Source organism: Eptesicus fuscus, chromosome 9 (genome assembly GCF_027574615.1).
Source record: "Eptesicus fuscus isolate TK198812 chromosome 9, DD_ASM_mEF_20220401, whole genome shotgun sequence".
In the NCBI taxonomy this organism is placed as follows: Eukaryota; Metazoa; Chordata; class Mammalia; order Chiroptera; family Vespertilionidae; genus Eptesicus; species Eptesicus fuscus.
The window spans coordinates 99,199,119-99,215,566 of NC_072481.1; the positions used below are offsets into that span (position 1 = coordinate 99,199,119).

The 16,448-nt window shown below is 47.9% G+C and overlaps 1 protein-coding gene across 1 annotated transcript in view; it reads right to left on the bottom strand.

Annotated features, from left to right (window-relative positions):
• The window catches only part of SH3RF3 (SH3 domain containing ring finger 3), a 289,194-nt gene that overhangs the window by 230,512 nt on the left and 42,234 nt on the right, over window positions 1–16,448 (bottom strand). The window lies entirely within an intron of this gene.

The following is a 16,448-nucleotide window of genomic DNA, read 5'->3' on the forward strand; positions in this document are numbered from 1 at the left end:
GCCTTTGTTTTTAAGTCTATTTTATCTGATATGAGTATTGCTACCCCAGCTTTCTTTTTCCCTCTCCATTGGCATGGAATATATTTTTCCATCCTTTCACTGTTAGTCTGTATGTATCTTTTGTTCTGAGGTGGATCTCTTGCAGACAGCATCTATATGGGTCATGTTTTCTTATCCATTCAATCACCCTATGTCTTTTGACTGGAGCATTTAATCCATTTACATTTAAGGTTATTATTGATAACTATTTATTTATTTCCATTTTTATTTTCTTTATGCCTATGATCTTCTCTCTCTCCTTTTCTTCTTCTTAAAGCAGTCCCTTTAACATTTCTTGCATTGCTGGTTTGGGGGTAGTGCAGTCCTTTAACCCTTTTTTGTCTGGAAACCTTTCATTTCACCTTCAATTTCAAATGATAGCTTTGCTGGATATAGTAGTCTTGGATTTAGGTCCTTGCTTTTCATTACTTTGAGTACTTCATGCCACTCCCTTCTGGCCTGAAATGTTTCTCTTGAGAACTCAGCTGACATTCTATTGGGAACTCCTTTGTAGGTAATTTTCTGTCTCTCTCTTGCTGCCTTTAAGATTCTTTCTTTGTCTTTAACATTTGCCATTTTAATTATGATGTGTCTAGATGTAGGTCTCTTTGGGTTCATCTTGATTGGGACTCTCTGTGCTTCCTGAACCTGGGTGACATTTTCCTTCACCAGGTTGCAGAAGTTTTCTGTCATTATTTCTTTAAACAGGTTCTCTGTTCTTTGCTCACCCTCTTCCCCTACTGGTATTCCTGCAATGTGGATGTTGTTACATTTCATGTTGTCCCAGAGCTCCCTTAAGCTATCTTCCAGCTTTTTAATTCTTTTTTTCTATTTGCTGCTCTAATTGGGTATTTATTTCTACCTTGTCTTCCAAATCACTGATTCAACCCTCTGCTTCATCCAATCTACTTTTAATACCTTCCAAGTGTGTTCTTGATATCAGATATATCATTCTTCATTTCTGTCTGGTTCTTGATAATGGTCTCGATTTCCCTTTTCATCTGTTGTAATTTGCACTAAGTTCCTTAAGCATCTTTATAACCATTGCTTTGAACTCCATCTGATTGGTTGCTTGCCTCCATCTCATTTTGTGCTTTCTCTGGAGAGTCCTTCTTTTCTCTCATTTGGGGGTTGTTTCTTTGTCTCCCCATTTTAGCTGTCTCTTTATATTTGCTTCTATGTACTAGATAGAACTGTTATGCTTCCTAGTCTTTGTGGGAAGGCCTTATGTAGAAAATGTCTTGAAGGGTCCAGTGGTGTAGTCTCTTCGTTCACCTGAGCTGGATGCTCTAAGAATACCCCTTGTGTGAGTTAATTGGGCTCTCCTGTTGTAATTGGGACTTGATTGTTAATATCCCATTCATGGGAGGGAGTTCCCTCTGACTTGCTGCCAGTGAGGTTCAACCCCAATGTCGTAATGCCAGCTATTATACAGGTGCTTTAGGTCCACTATTTGTGGGGCTCACTGGATTTTGTTCTTTTGTTGTTGAATCTGGTCCCTTAGTGTCTATTCTACACCTCTTGGGAGCTTCTCTATTGCAGGTGAATGTGAGTCACTGTCCCTTTCTGGCCCTGGGCAACCTGATTGAGGTCCGAGAGGTTGAAACCCCTATTAGTCCAGTGGTTGGGGACTTCTCAGCCCAGAGGCTTGAAATTTTGTGTATTGGCCCTTTAAGAGGGTTTCTGCATTTCCAGCCATCTCTCCCTGGAAGACAGCAAAGCTGCTGCTTTTCACTCCCAGATGTTATGTTTTATCAGCTCTCCTGCTTTCTGCTGGTAAGTCTAGCTTGGGGATTAGACCCCAGAGTTCTCCTTGGCAACCCCCTACAGCTGAGATATCTCTCCAGAACTTCAGCTGCTGTCTGTGGGAGCCCAGCCAACCCTTTCACACCTCCACACTTCCTACCAGTCTCTATGAGGTCTCCACTTTCTGTCCTTGGTTATCAGGGTTCTCTCCAGCTAGTCTTCAGTTGATTAGTCAGGATGTGGTTTTTGTTTTGTTTTTTGTTTTTAGTTGTCATTCCAGTTTGGTCCTGGGTGCATGTCTGTGTAGCATCCACTTACTCCACCACCATTTGAAATGCAATTTTTACTTATTAGTTAGGGCCAGTAAAAATGACCAGACACCTGTCTACTGATGGTCATTGGCACTAATTGATCACCAACAAGAATCACCAATTTGGGGTTCTGTGAGGAAGGAGACTTTATTCAGTGCAAACAGCTCAGCAGTGATACAGCATGGTGGTGAAAACAGACTGCTGTGGAAGAGCTCTATGGTGTAGCTGTGAGAACAGCACAGCCTTGGAACAGCTTAATTGGATGCAGCACCGATGCCCAGCAAGGCAGATCTGCTCAGATCCCCAACAGTCTGCTCTAATGAGACATATATGGTATTCCTTGTTTCAGCTCTAGCCAGGGAAAGGCAGTCTTCTGTCTTCAGTGGAAAGTCTTTTCATGCCCATTTAAATCCAGTTCTAACAGATGACCAGGTAAGTGTGTGACTCTACAACTCTGAGCCATGTCTGCCACAGGTGAGAACAATGAGGACATCTGATTGGGCAGAGCTGCCCCCAGCAAACTTGAGGGCAGGCTCCAGCAGCCCCACAGTCAGCTCTAGTGTCGTACAATGAGCACCGCCCTCAGGCGCTAGGGTTCCCTTCTGCTCTGACTTTCCTGTGTCACAACCACCCAGGAGGGAGGAGTAGGAGGTTCTGCAGAGTGACTTACTCTCCCTGGTACTCAAGCTCCTCTGCTAGTGAATCTAATCATTTCAACACAAATAGCTGCTTTGAGCATCCAATTCTCTAAGATGATGAAGCCTGTAAATGCTATGCCCAGTGGGGTCCCTTAAGCTGGGAGTAAGGCTTCCTAGAATCTCCTTTCCTGTGTGTTTTGGGGCTAGAGTTGGCCATGTGGGAATTTGCTAGGACTGGAAGGGGCAGTTAGGCAGCAGGGCTTTCTCTTTCTGGGTCAGGTGCAATCATGGGCAGGTGCCACAGTGCCTGGTGGATTCCCTCCTGTGCTTCCCCTCCATGCTACAGCCAGCTCTTCCCCCAGCTGGCTCTGCTAACCCACAGCAGCCCAGCCAACCACCCCAAATGCCCTCCAGGCTCACCCCGTGGAGGCTAACAGTTAGGCTCCTGGGATTGACTAGCTGGCATCTCTCTAACTCACCTCCTCCCTCATGACTGCAGGGTGCTAGGCAGGAAAGTTAACAAGCTCGGTCACCAGCAGAGACACCCAGGTGACCTCCCATGGCCTGGGTAAGGTAGGAACCACCTATACATTTGCAGCTCTGAGTGGAACCCACATGCAGGTCTCTCAGGATTCCTAACATCCCACTTCCATGTCAGAAGAAGAAAATGGGACAAACTAGTGCCGTCAGCACATGCCACTCACCTTCAGAAACTCCAGTGTGCAGCAGTGGGGTAACAGGGGGAGGCTCAGGTTGTGTTCCAGAAGCAGCACCCCAACAACCACAGGCAAGACTGTCACTGGGACCCAGTGGAAGAGGAAGAAGCTGGCCCTGCACTGCGCTCAGGGGCAGAAAACCAGCATGCAGAGCAGGCAGTTCTCCCAGGAGCCGCACACAGAACCCAGAGCAAACACATGTCTAAACTGGGCCTCATTTTCCTCCTGAGCCTCTTCCGAAGGTTTGCAAAGAGGCTGGCTAAATTGCATATTTACAGATCATCTAGGTTCATTAGTCTTTGTCAAAATATTTCTTATTGATAGAGCAACCTCTCTTCCCCCTTGTCAAATGGACTGTCCTCATTTTAACCTTGAAAACAATTGCTTAATGAAGAGGCCTTCTCCCTTCTCCCCTGACCCAAGCCGCCCTCTCTCCTCCCAACAGTTCCATGTTGGCATTAGGGGGCAGCTGCCAGGAGAGGCTGAATTACAGATGTCTTTACTACAAAGGCAAGATATGCTCTGAAAGAGAAGGAGAGCCAAAGCGGGACAGAGACGAAAGAGACATGGGATGTTTAGCACAGTAAATTATGACATATATGGAACGCACTCATCTCAGCTGAAATTTTAATACTGCTCACTTTTTTGCAAAGATCAGTAGTTTCAGAAGTATAAAAGCTGTTTTCCCAGATTATCTGATGTCTCACTCTCCCACTAAAGAGATGTGTGACTTGGAGAGACCTGTCGTTCTCATCAAGCAGGGCCCCCAGGCCTTGGTGCCAAGCTCCAGAGCTCTGGCTGAGAGAACTTCTGCCTTCCAGTCTGTGTGTCTACACTGCTGGCCCACACACTTCCCACAGTCCTCTGAGCTCACCCTCTGAAGTGCACGAGGTCTTTCCACTGGTGAGTGAGGAAGTAAGCTAAGCGATGAAGTGACTGGCTCAAGGTCACAGAGCTACAACCAGATGGCAGTGTTCTGACTGTTGAGCTCACAGAAGCAACCAAAGTGTCATCAATAACATCAGGCTACCCTTTTCTTTCATGTCAACAGAACGCCCAGGCCTTGCCCTACTGCCTCTGCAAAGCAGCTGGCCCTGGGCCTCGCTCCTTTCTGTATGTCTCCACTTCCTGGTCTTCAAAGCCCTGGCCTCCCCTCCATGGGCTCCTACTCCTCCTGCCATCACAGCAGATACTCCCACGAGTCCTTGCCCCTGTACTTATTAGGTGACCCTGTCTCCACCTGTGGTTTTAACTATGAACCATGTGTTGAGAGCTGTTTCCAGTCTATATCCTTACTTTTTATGTCCAACAGCCTTTTGACATTATGTACTTAGCTATAGCACAGGTACATTTATACTTAGCTATAGCACGGGTACATTATATACTTAGCTATAGCACAGGTACATTATACACTTAGCTATAGCACAGGTACATTATATACTTAGCTATAGCACGGGTACATTATATACTTAGCTATAGCACAGGTACACTATATACTTAGCTATAGCACAGGTACATTATACACTTAGCTATAGCACAGGTACATTATATACTTAGCTATAGCACGGGTACATTATATACTTAGCTATAGCACGGGTACATTATATACTTAGCTATAGCACGGGTACATTATATACTTAGCTATAGCACGGGTACATTATATACTTAGCTATAGCACGGGTACATTATATACTTAGCTATAGCACAGGTACATTATATACTTAGCTATAGCACAGGTACATTATATACTTAGCTATAGCACAGGTACATTATATACTTAGCTATAGCACAGGTACATTATACACTTAGCTATAGCACGGGTACATTATACACTTAGCTATAGCACGGGTACATTATACACTTAGCTATAGCACGGGTACATTATATACTTAGCTATAGCACAGGTACATTATACACTTAGCCTAAGCACAGGTACATTATATACTTAGCTATAGCACAGGTACATTTATACTTAGCTATAGCACGGGTACATTATACACTTAGCTATAGCACAGGTACATTATATACTTAGCTATAGCACAGGTACATTATATACTTAGCTATAGCACAGGTACATTATATACTTAGCTATAGCACAGGTACATTATATACTTAGCTATAGCACAGGTACATTTATACTTAGCTATAGCACGGGTACATTATACACTTAGCTATAGCACAGGTACATTTATACTTAGCTATAGCACAGGTACATTATACACTTAGCTATAGCACAGGTACATTATGTACTTAGCTATAGCACAGGTACATTTATACTTAGCTATAGCACGGGTACATTATATACTTAGCTATAGCACAGGTACATTATATACTTAGCTATAGCACGGGTACATTATATACTTAGCTATAGCACGGGTACATTATATACTTAGCTATAGCACGGGTACATTATATACTTAGCTATAGCACGGGTACATTATATACTTAGCTATAGCACGGGTACATTATATACTTAGCTATAGCACGGGTACATTATATACTTAGCTATAGCACAGGTACATTATATACTTAGCTATAGCACAGGTACATTATATACTTAGCTATAGCACAGGTACATTATATACTTAGCTATAGCACAGGTACATTATATACTTAGCTATAGCACGGGTACATTATACACTTAGCTATAGCACAGGTACATTATATACTTAGCTATAGCACAGGTACATTATATACTTAGCTATAGCACAGGTACATTATACACTTAGCTATAGCACAGGTACATTATATACTTAGCTATAGCACAGGTACATTATATACTTAGCTATAGCACGGGTACATTATACACTTAGCTATAGCACAGGTACATTATATACTTAGCTATAGCACAGGTACATTATATACTTAGATATAGCACAGGTACATTATATACTTAGCTATAGCACAGGTACATTATATACTTAGCTATAGCACAGGTACATTATATACTTAGCTATAGCACAGGTACACTATATACTTAGCTATAGCACAGGTACATTATACACTTAGCTATAGCACAGGTACATTATATACTTAGCTATAGCACGGGTACATTATACACTTAGCTATAGCACAGGTACATTATATACTTAGCTATAGCATGGGTACATTATATACTTAGCTATAGCACAGGTACATTATATACTTAGCTATAGCACAGGTACATTATGTACTTAGCTATAGCACAGGTACATTTATACTTAGCTATAGCACGGGTACATTATATACTTAGCTATAGCACAGGTACATTTATACTTAGCTATAGCACAGGTACATTATATACTTAGCTATAGCACAGGTACATTATATACTTAGCTATAGCACGGGTACATTATATACTTAGCTATAGCACGGGTACATTATATACTTAGCTATAGCACAGGTACATTATATACTTAGCTATAGCACAGGTACATTATGTACTTAGATACAGCACAGGTACAAAGATGTACCTTAAGACAATTCACAGAAAACACCATCTCCTCCTCCCCAAATCTGATCACCTTCCTGTTCTCCCATTTCATGTACTCAAACCACAAACATGGGCTCATCTCAGACTTCCTTCCTCCCCTGGTCCCCACATTCAACCCAACTTCAAATCTCACCTCAGCGTTGGCTTCAGGCCTCCCAGAGAAAGCATTCAGGCAGCCCTCCTTGGAACTGCATACCTCCCCACATGTTGGCCTGTATCCTCTCTCACCCAAATTACCAAAATATCCTCCTAACCAGATCCATGGTCTCCAACCATGCCCCCTTCAAGTAATCTACACACTGTCACCACGATGACCATGCCCTGTTCCTGCTTAAAGCTACCCCGCGCTTTCCTACTTAAGAAATAGGATGAAGCCAGTTTCCAAAATGCGGTAGATGAGGCCCTAACCTGCCTGTTCAGACTCAGTGTGCGGTCCTGAAGCTGCTCCACCCAGCACCCATTTCCCCCCCTGCCCCTCTGCCTTGCTTTAAAAGCCCAGTGCCCATAATAGAGGCTGAAAATGCCCGATACTCACTGTCCCAGACTCCCTCACAAATCCTATGCCCACATTCTCACTGGTGAGCTACAGGGGAAATGTGCTGGCCACTCTGAGAAGATTATCTTCTCTAATGAAAGGAAAGAGCTTCCTTCTATCACTGACGTTGTCACTCGAGGACACGGTGCTTGGGCTGCATCGCAGTTTTCTGTTGTGATGGCACACTGTGTGGTAGGAAGGGCCTGAGTCCCTGGTAACATCTCTGAGCCAGGACCATCCCTGCGACCACTCACACCCAGAGTTCTTGCCGAATGAGTTTCCTATGACTAAACCACTTTCAGTTGGTTTTTTAATACTTGCAGCCAAAAACATCCAAATGACATGTCTACTCGACTGTGGAACTACACTGTGTGAGCCTTCTCCCAGGCTGTGTCCTCTGCTTGCTCCTTCCTCTCAGGGCAAGGCCTCCTCTGAAGCCTGGCACAGGTCCATCTTATCACTGATCACATTCTATTCCAGCCATCGTTCTCCACCGCCAGACAGAAGCTCCCTGAAATCAGACTGCTCTGCCCTTGTTCATCAAGGGCCTAGCCTGGCACACCGGTCATGCCACACAGCTCGTCAGCTGCAACTCATTTCTCCACCAACCTGTGAAGCAATGCCGGCCTTCCTCAGTGCTCTGACCAAGCCCCACAAAGGCTGCCACACAATAAGGATGGACTCATTTGGAGACTTTCGTATTGTTTTCTTTGTCAGGATCCTAAGTGAAATGCTGTCCAAGCGGGGATTTGTAACCGGCAGCCCCCACTCAGGGAACCTGTATTAGAATCCAACAGAAAACTGCCCCCTTCACGTAAACCACTTTACCTTCCTCAGCCCAGTCTGGGAGCCTCACTTCATGGGGTTGAGGGAGGTGAGGAATAAGGGGAAGTGAAAGAAAATTCCAGGGGCGGCACTGGTAGCCGGAGACCCTGAAAAATCAGCTAGAAGCCAAACAAAAGCACCCCCGGGGGTGCGACTCTGAGCCATCGCCAGACAAGCCAAACCAATCACCCAGTCATCCAATACAGAACAGCTCACGAGCCTGGGAGAGTCCATCTCTCTCGGGAATCCTAAAGCCCAGGTGCCCCAAAGCAAGTGCTCACTGCATTATCTCCAGACTCGATAGAGTCCCGCTCAGGTTTGGAGCAAGAGGTAACACCGGTGTGGGGGCTGTGGTGTTCCAGGCCACGTTTGAAGGGCGCTTTTGTCTTTTTCAATCAAAAAACAAAAATTCTCACCTAGGGTTTGTAAACACAATTTAAAATGCAAAACGTTATGTTTTGCAGTGATTCATGCTTTAAAAACAGGGACTCTTGGCAGAGAAGCAGTCAAAAGCTCCAGAGCACTCCTTCCTGCTGAACCCAGACGACGAATGTAGGAAACCCCCGTGACCCCACCGGGAGAAGCCCACCCGATCTCACCGCCACTGTGCCCAGGCCCAGCCCGCTGGGGCACAGCCATAGTGTCCGCCTGCCCATGCTGGCAGGGTCGAGGAAAGCCTGCCACCCCTATTCAGGCCATTCGTTCTGAGCTCTGGGAAGCTTCACATGTCCTGTTCCGCATGCTCAGTTCCTCCAGCCAGCCCGACCATGCTACTCATTAGCTGGGCAACTTTGAAAACACCATGTAGCCTCTCTAAGCTCAACTCCCATAAACAAAATGAAAACTTCGATAAGAGCAGCAGTTTCCCATCTTGGACTGAGTGGACCAAGTACATTGAAAAACCTTGAAATACTACTTCTAGATATACTAGTATACTCAAAAGAAGTGAAAGCAGGGACTGAAGCACACGTGTGCATACCCAGTGTTCACAGTAGCCAAAAGGGGGAAACAACCCTGTGTCCACAGTGGGTGAGTGGGTATGCAAAATGTGGTCTATACCGACAACGGAATATTGTTCAGCCTTGAAAATGAAGGAAATTCTGACATGTGCTATATGTCATATGATGCCACTTACATGAGTAGTCAAATTCACAGAGACAGTAAAATAGAGGTTACTAAGGGCTAGATGAAGAAGGGAATGGGTGTAACTGCTAAATGGGTACAGGGTTTAAGTTTGGAGTGATAAAAGAAGTTCTGGAAATGAATTAACGGTGATGCACAACATTGGAAATGTTAATGGCACTGAATAGTACACTTAAAAATGGCTAGAATGAGATTTTATGATCCATATCTTTTATGTTACATATACAATAAAAATAACATTTAAAAAAAATCTATAAATATTGGCATGTCCAATCTGTCATTCTACCAAGTAAGCATAAGAGTTCGAGAGACCATCTGCTCTCACAACTAATGCACAGAGAAAAGCTTTCAACACCCAAAAAGGGGGTGTGGATAGGAAGCTCAAAGGAGGGAAAACCTTCCCTAGGAAACCTGGTGCTTTACTCAGATAATATATAAGAGAGAGAAACACATGCATCACACTGTCCTCATTCCCCCATCTGCCTCAGGCCAGAGCCACCAGCTCAGGAGTGCCACGTGCACATTTCTTCCCAACTCAGTGACATCATCCCCGGCAGCTTGAAATCAGCCAGGGAGGAAATATTTACACCCCAGACATTGGCATTTGCTATTAGTCAGGGCTTGTTTTTTCAGAGAATACCACCAAAGCCAAGAAAACTTGGTCATGGTCACTGAGTCACCTGTCTATGACCAGGTATGAGGGAACTTCTGGATTTAGTGGCCTCTCAGTTTTTGTACAGCACAGAAGTAGGTTGTGATTCTATAGGATATCAGATTGTCAGGCCTCAGCTACACAACTACAATGTCAGACAGACCACAGTGCAGAGGGAGGAAGACAGAACTTACCTGTCCTCTCCTGCATTTGCATCCATTAGCCACCAAAGGCCCCCCGTGCTCATCCGGAGGATGGTCGGTGCGGAGCAGGTGGCTGAGTAACCACAGAACCTGTACTCCCACAGAGAATGCTGGCAGTACCCACAAGAAAGCTTTATAAAATTGGTAAAGCTGATATCAGCTACTTACAAAATTACATACTCAACTTAGTCTCAGGTAAGTTTTATGTTATTTCTAAGGGAAAATGCTTTCCAAATTCTATACATGACACCTTATATTATGCAGCAGCTTCATCCCAGGAAACAATCTATTGCATCTTTATTGTTCACAAATTCAGTACCCTAATAACTCAAATAGCATTTTGTACCTTACAGAAACACTGCTTTACTGTACGATCCCATGGCAAATGGCTTTGCAAAGGCAGATGGCTTTGCTGCGTAACATTATTACATAAATAATTACCTACATCACAAATATTTTCAAAGTCGAAACTGCTAAGCTTTCTTGCCTGTCGCTTTTTCCTATGCTATCTCCATAGCAACCTGATTCCCCTTCCCCAGAGGCAAAGAGAACACAGAAGATATGTCTAAATTGGCATAACTAGAGACAAATTCTTTAATCAGATACACAGCTTACTCTAACGATTAGCATACACCTGAATTATCCAGAAATAATAATGTAGTTCATGGAAATGAGCCACTGGGAACAGACCTCTCTGTTTACACTTGATGCAACCTAATTATAAACTACTAGGGGCCCGATGCACGAAATTCGTGCACTGGGGGTCATGGGTCCCTCAGCCCAACCTGCCCCCTCTCACATACTGGGAGCTCTCAGGGGATGTCCTACTGATGGCTTAGGCTCACGCCCCACGGGGAGCGGGCCTAAGTCGCAGTCTGGCCTCCCTTTGTGGGAGGCAACCGGGCTGATCAGGGGAAGGCACCAGCCCCATCACCCACTGCTGCAGCCACTGCCAGTCACCGCAGCCACCAAGGTGTTTTCATCAACACAGACTCCAGTCCCTTCACCAAGAAAAAATGACAACTTTCTTTAGGCATTTTTAAGATGTGTCTTTCATAGGATATGCATTTCTTTCTTTATTTTTTATCCTCACCTGAGGATATGTTTCCATTGACTTTTAGAGAATGTGGAAGAGAAAGGGAAAGACAGAGAGAAACATCAAAGTGAGAGGAACACTTTGTTTGGTTGCCTCCTGCATGAGCCCTGATCTGGGCCCTGGCCAGGGAGGAGCCTGCAACCTAGGTACATGCCCTTGATCAGAATCAAACCCAGACCCTGCTGTCTGCAGGCTGAGGCATTATCCACTGAGTTAAACTGGCTAGGGCAGGATATGACATTTCTTAGCCCTCCAGCAGCGGACCTTCATTTTTTTTTTCCAGAAGTGTGGTGGAAAAACCCTAGATCACCTTTTTGGATTCTTATTACCCAAGTTACTAAGAATATTACCAGTGGCATACAGGAAGCTTAGCCAATGTGCAGTCAGAAAAGGTGTTTCCTCTATAGTTCACACCAATGGAGGGCTGTGCCCTGCCCAGGCCTAAAGCCTCTGGCCAAAGCTTTAGGCCTGGGCAGGCCCCTCCAGCTCCCTCTGATCACTGGCTCAGCCCTGCCCAGGCCTGCCCAGACCGAAAGCCTTTTGGGCAGGAGTGGACCCCCAGCTCCCTGCGATCTGTCACAGAGGGTCTGCTCAGGGCGCCTATGTATGCAAATTAACCGCCATCTTGGTTGGGTGGTGGGCATGGCTTGGGCATGGCGAAGGTGTGGTCAATTTGCATATTACTCTTTTATTAGGTAGGATGGCAAGCAGTGTTTTGCCATTGCACCTCACCCTGCTTATCATCCTCTGTAACCCACCATCCCTCCTCAGTGCACACAGCCCCCAAGCCCTTCCCTCAAAGTGATCTAGGACAGCTCCTGCCATGGGCACCCAAGGGCTCATGGACAACTCTCACCTCCTGCAAAGGCAGAGCTCAGCCAAGTATAGGTGTGCCCGGGGGGGTTTCAGTTAATGAAACAGACGTACCCAAACGCAAGCTCACAGCCCAGAACTGGGCAAAAAAGATGTTAAGAATTATCTCAATTAACTTTGGTAATTGCTACTGGGGCAATACATGTAAGAGTTAAGTAGCTCATGGTCCCTCTTCTCATAATCCTCTATTTGTTAAAACACCCTATAATAATATGCAACATCAAATGGGACCTCCAGAGAGGGAAGACCGCCTTGTCCTGCCATTCCCACACTTTCAGTTCATACAACACCCAAAGAGCCTAAAGAGCAACCTCCTTACTGCCTGGCCTTCACTTTCTAAAAAGCAAACATGACAATCTCAGGATTACAGGGAACTGAGAGAAACACACACCTGCTTTTCTTTTAAGTAAACAAATAATACATAACCCTGCAATTGGTTTTTATGGAAAAACAGGAAGGCGCGAGGAGACCATTTCAGCGTTACACATACACAACACCTAAGATGATGGCTGTCACCGTGGAGGCAGGGATCGGGACAGGGGTCAGGGGCGGGGCAGGGCCCAACACAATGCTCCTGGCTAGAGTAACACTCGCAACCCAGAGAGTCTCTCCCTTGTAATCACTGCACAGCTACCACTGGGGCCTGTGCCCCCAGACACCACCACGGTAAAATCATGTTCTCGCTTCTTCCATGCAGCCTGCACTCTAAAATATTACTATCAATACTAGGAAATGTGCTAATGAGCTAAACAGCTGTCACTTCTATGAATTCTGCAACAAACACTTAAAGTCTGGCACGTCCCCAAAATGGGGCTCTCCTCCCTGCTCACTGGGATGTGTGCAGGAGCCTAAGGCCCTGCTGCCTGTGGCTTTTGCGCATGGGGATATCGAGGCCAGGGAGGGAGCGTGCTCACCTAAGGCTTTATACTGTAGGTTTACCCAGGCCCCAGGGTCCTAGGGCCAGCCCACAAGCTCCATCTTCCAGGCTTTAAAGGCAGAATCCTCAGTTTTCTAAACAATCGTTGCTGACTGCAAGGAGGGATGAAGGAAGAGGCAGAGAAGGGGCTGGGGGAGTAAGAGGTGATGCTGATCACTCACCAGCTACCCACACACGTGCAGAAGGGACACAATACCAGGGAAACGGAGAGAAAACGAAGGGAAACAATTAAATTCAACCCGTTACAGCTTCACATCAGAGAATCAGAGACAGCGGGAAGCCCCTGGAGTAACTGAACACAGCCACCAGAGAATTGCACTGTCAACCTCTCTTTTAAAGGGGCTCAGGACCTGCCTTTACTAGATCTGAAAAACAGGTGACACTCAAGGCTCCTGGGGCCGCGGTGTCCATGGGAGGGCTCAGGGTGACCCTGTGTGGTCTGAGATTGGGGGAGGGGAGGACTCTTTCCTTCCCCTTGGTTTTGTCTGCATGTCAATGACTTCCATTAAAATATTTGCTTCTCCACCAACATTTGTTTTACTTCGTGTGGATTTCAAATGCATTGGATGAACGGGTGTTACGCTGGCTGCTTGGGAAGGCAGGACAGACCGCTCCTTTCGCAGACCCACTGAGCAGCACCTGGGCGGTTTCCCCCCAGCGCTCAGCCCTCTCCACGGTGGCCGTGCCCTCAGAGCCGAGTGCAGCCGCCTCACAAGCTGTGTGGGCTGAGGAATCATGGACAGAGATTTACTCACAAAGTTACACGTACAGGCTGAGGCAAAGGTGAGAAACCGGAGGCCCTCCGGGAGGAGTGGCAGGAAGCGGCCCCAGGGCAGGAGACGGAGGCCCAGGGCCCAGGCTGGTCCCTGTGTCACACACAGCAGGACCAGCTGAGCTGACTGGCTGTCTGCGCAGTTTCAAACACGGGGCCAGCGAGTGCTCACTGTGCACAAGCTGTGAAGTGTGGAAAGAGCGGGAGTACAGCTGCTCTGAGGACCGTCAGCCGCGCAGCCCTTTGAAGACTGATCAGAGAGAGGCAGGCGAGGCTGGGCCAAGGAGAAACCTGATGCAGAATGAGAAAGCGGGGAGAATGGAGAGAAGGTGGGGCTGCTGCTCTGGCCGGCCTGCCACCTCAGCTCACACATGGCCTGACGGGTCCTTAAGCCCCAACTCCAACCCCACCCCACGTCTTCTTCTGCCACCAGCTGTCCCCAGTGGCACCAGGCGGCAGTGCTGAGAGCTGGAGTCAGGCCGAGTGGCGCTGCGCCCGCTGCGGGCCCTGGGCTGGTATGAGGGTTGGCAGAGCAAACAGAAAATGCCGTGACAGGTGGAGAGACCCAGAGAAAAAGGCTCTCCTCTGCTCTGAGCAGGGGGCTCTGTCCTTCCATTCTGCGCTGGGCCCTGCGGGACCTGGCCATGGAGTGCACACCTAGGGGGTGAGCAGCACAGAAGCAAGGGTTCTGGCTGATACTCCGCACAGAAAGGTGGCCTTGCCCTCAGGAGAGGCTGTCAGGGAGGAGCTGCCATTCTGTGGAGAGGCTCGGTCCCCAGGTCACTTCGGAAGCCATCAGCCTCTCCAAGCATAGAGGGACCGCAGGCACGGCTGAGACAGCAGGCCGCACCAGCGAAGAGGGCACTCTGAGCCATCACCTCGCGTGTGAGGGAAGGAGCGGAGAGATAAGGAGCAGGGTCTGTGGGGAAAGGCACACTGCTCCCTGCTGGGGGTGTCTATGCGGGGCTGAGCGAGCCCATCACACTGCCGGCCCCTTTTCTCAAAGCCCCACCTCCTTGCACGCACAGGCCCCCAGGGTCATCTCTGCAGACAGGTGTGCATTGTCCACTGGGAACGGCTGTACTCACAGGGCTGACTTAAGAGCGTTGGTGACCACTGGTGACGCTTCTCTGTGGTGTGGGCTGTCCCGAGAACTGGAGGATGCTTAGCAGCACCCACCAGGTGCCAGCAGCACCACGCTTAGCTATGACTGCCCAGCCTGTCTGCAGACACTGCCAGATGTCCTGGGGCCACAGACCAGAGGCTGGTCGCCCAGTGAGGCAGCCCGTCTGGGCTCCTCCTCCCATACACCCTCGCTCTCTGGGTTTTATTTTAGATCATTGGTCACAAAGGTGCTTAAAGCAATCCCCGTCTTGCACTGTTGAGAACATATTTTTTAGAGCCCTAAGTTTCACTGCCAGGCACACCACACGGTGGCTGCAATCGCACAGGGCTGAGGTCCCGGGTGTGCTTTACCTTTCCGTTCACAATACCTGCAGTCCCTGTCATTTCACGCCCCAGAAGGTCCACCATCCTGGCATCCAGGAGGTGCCTCCAAGGCACAGAGAGATGACAAGTGCCGGCCACAGGGCTCCCCACTCCTCCGCATGCCCTGAGGGCCCACAGCCTGACTGCCAGGAAAGCTGACAGGCGCCCACCCACTGACAGGGCACCTACACTTCACAGCAGCAACATGGGAAACCTGTCCAATACAGTCCAACTCCCTGAAAATCCTCAGCACCCCCATCAGTCGGGTCCCACAAAACCCCAGAGGCTGGCTGCTGGGGCACCTACGTGATCTGTGGGACCCAGAGCAAAATACAAGTGCGGGCCTTTGTGTAAACAGCAGGAGAAAGGCCTCCTTCTTTCTTCTGTGATCTCTCACCCACCTGTCATATGTTTGTACCTGCTGTTTCATGCCAGGCCTCCCGGGTAGGACATCCAGGTGGGCCAGTGCAGCGCCTAAGCTACCGGCCCCCCTCAGGCTTGGGCAAGGCTCCCACAGTGCCCAGCGCGGCAGGGAGTGGCCGTGTGGGGTGGCAGGACCACAGCAGCCCAGGTGCCAGCTCCCTGACATGCTTACTGTCCCGCTCGACCTCAACAACATGAACCAAAGCTAGGTTTGTTAAGAAAGTTAAGACAGCAACTGCAGAGCATTCAAACTGAAGGCGACTGTGGGGTCCCCACGGGGTTCGCTGTGCAGGCAACGACCGCAGGCAGCCTGCGTCCAGGAGCACCTGTGCATACGGCTTCAGAGTCCGTCACCTGTACAGACAGGGTCTGAGCGATTATGCCACCTGTCTGAGGACAGAGCCTGCGGGTGGCACAGGCAGCAATGACGCGCGTGCTGTCTGGGGTCCCCGCCAGCCTCTCTAGGGTCAGGCAGAAGAGCAGTGGACCCAGGAGCCTCGAGTGAACCAGCGGGAAGGGCAGAGAGCCCCGCAGGGTTCAAACCCTACCGCTACCTTGGAAAGGTCTTGACTCACCTTA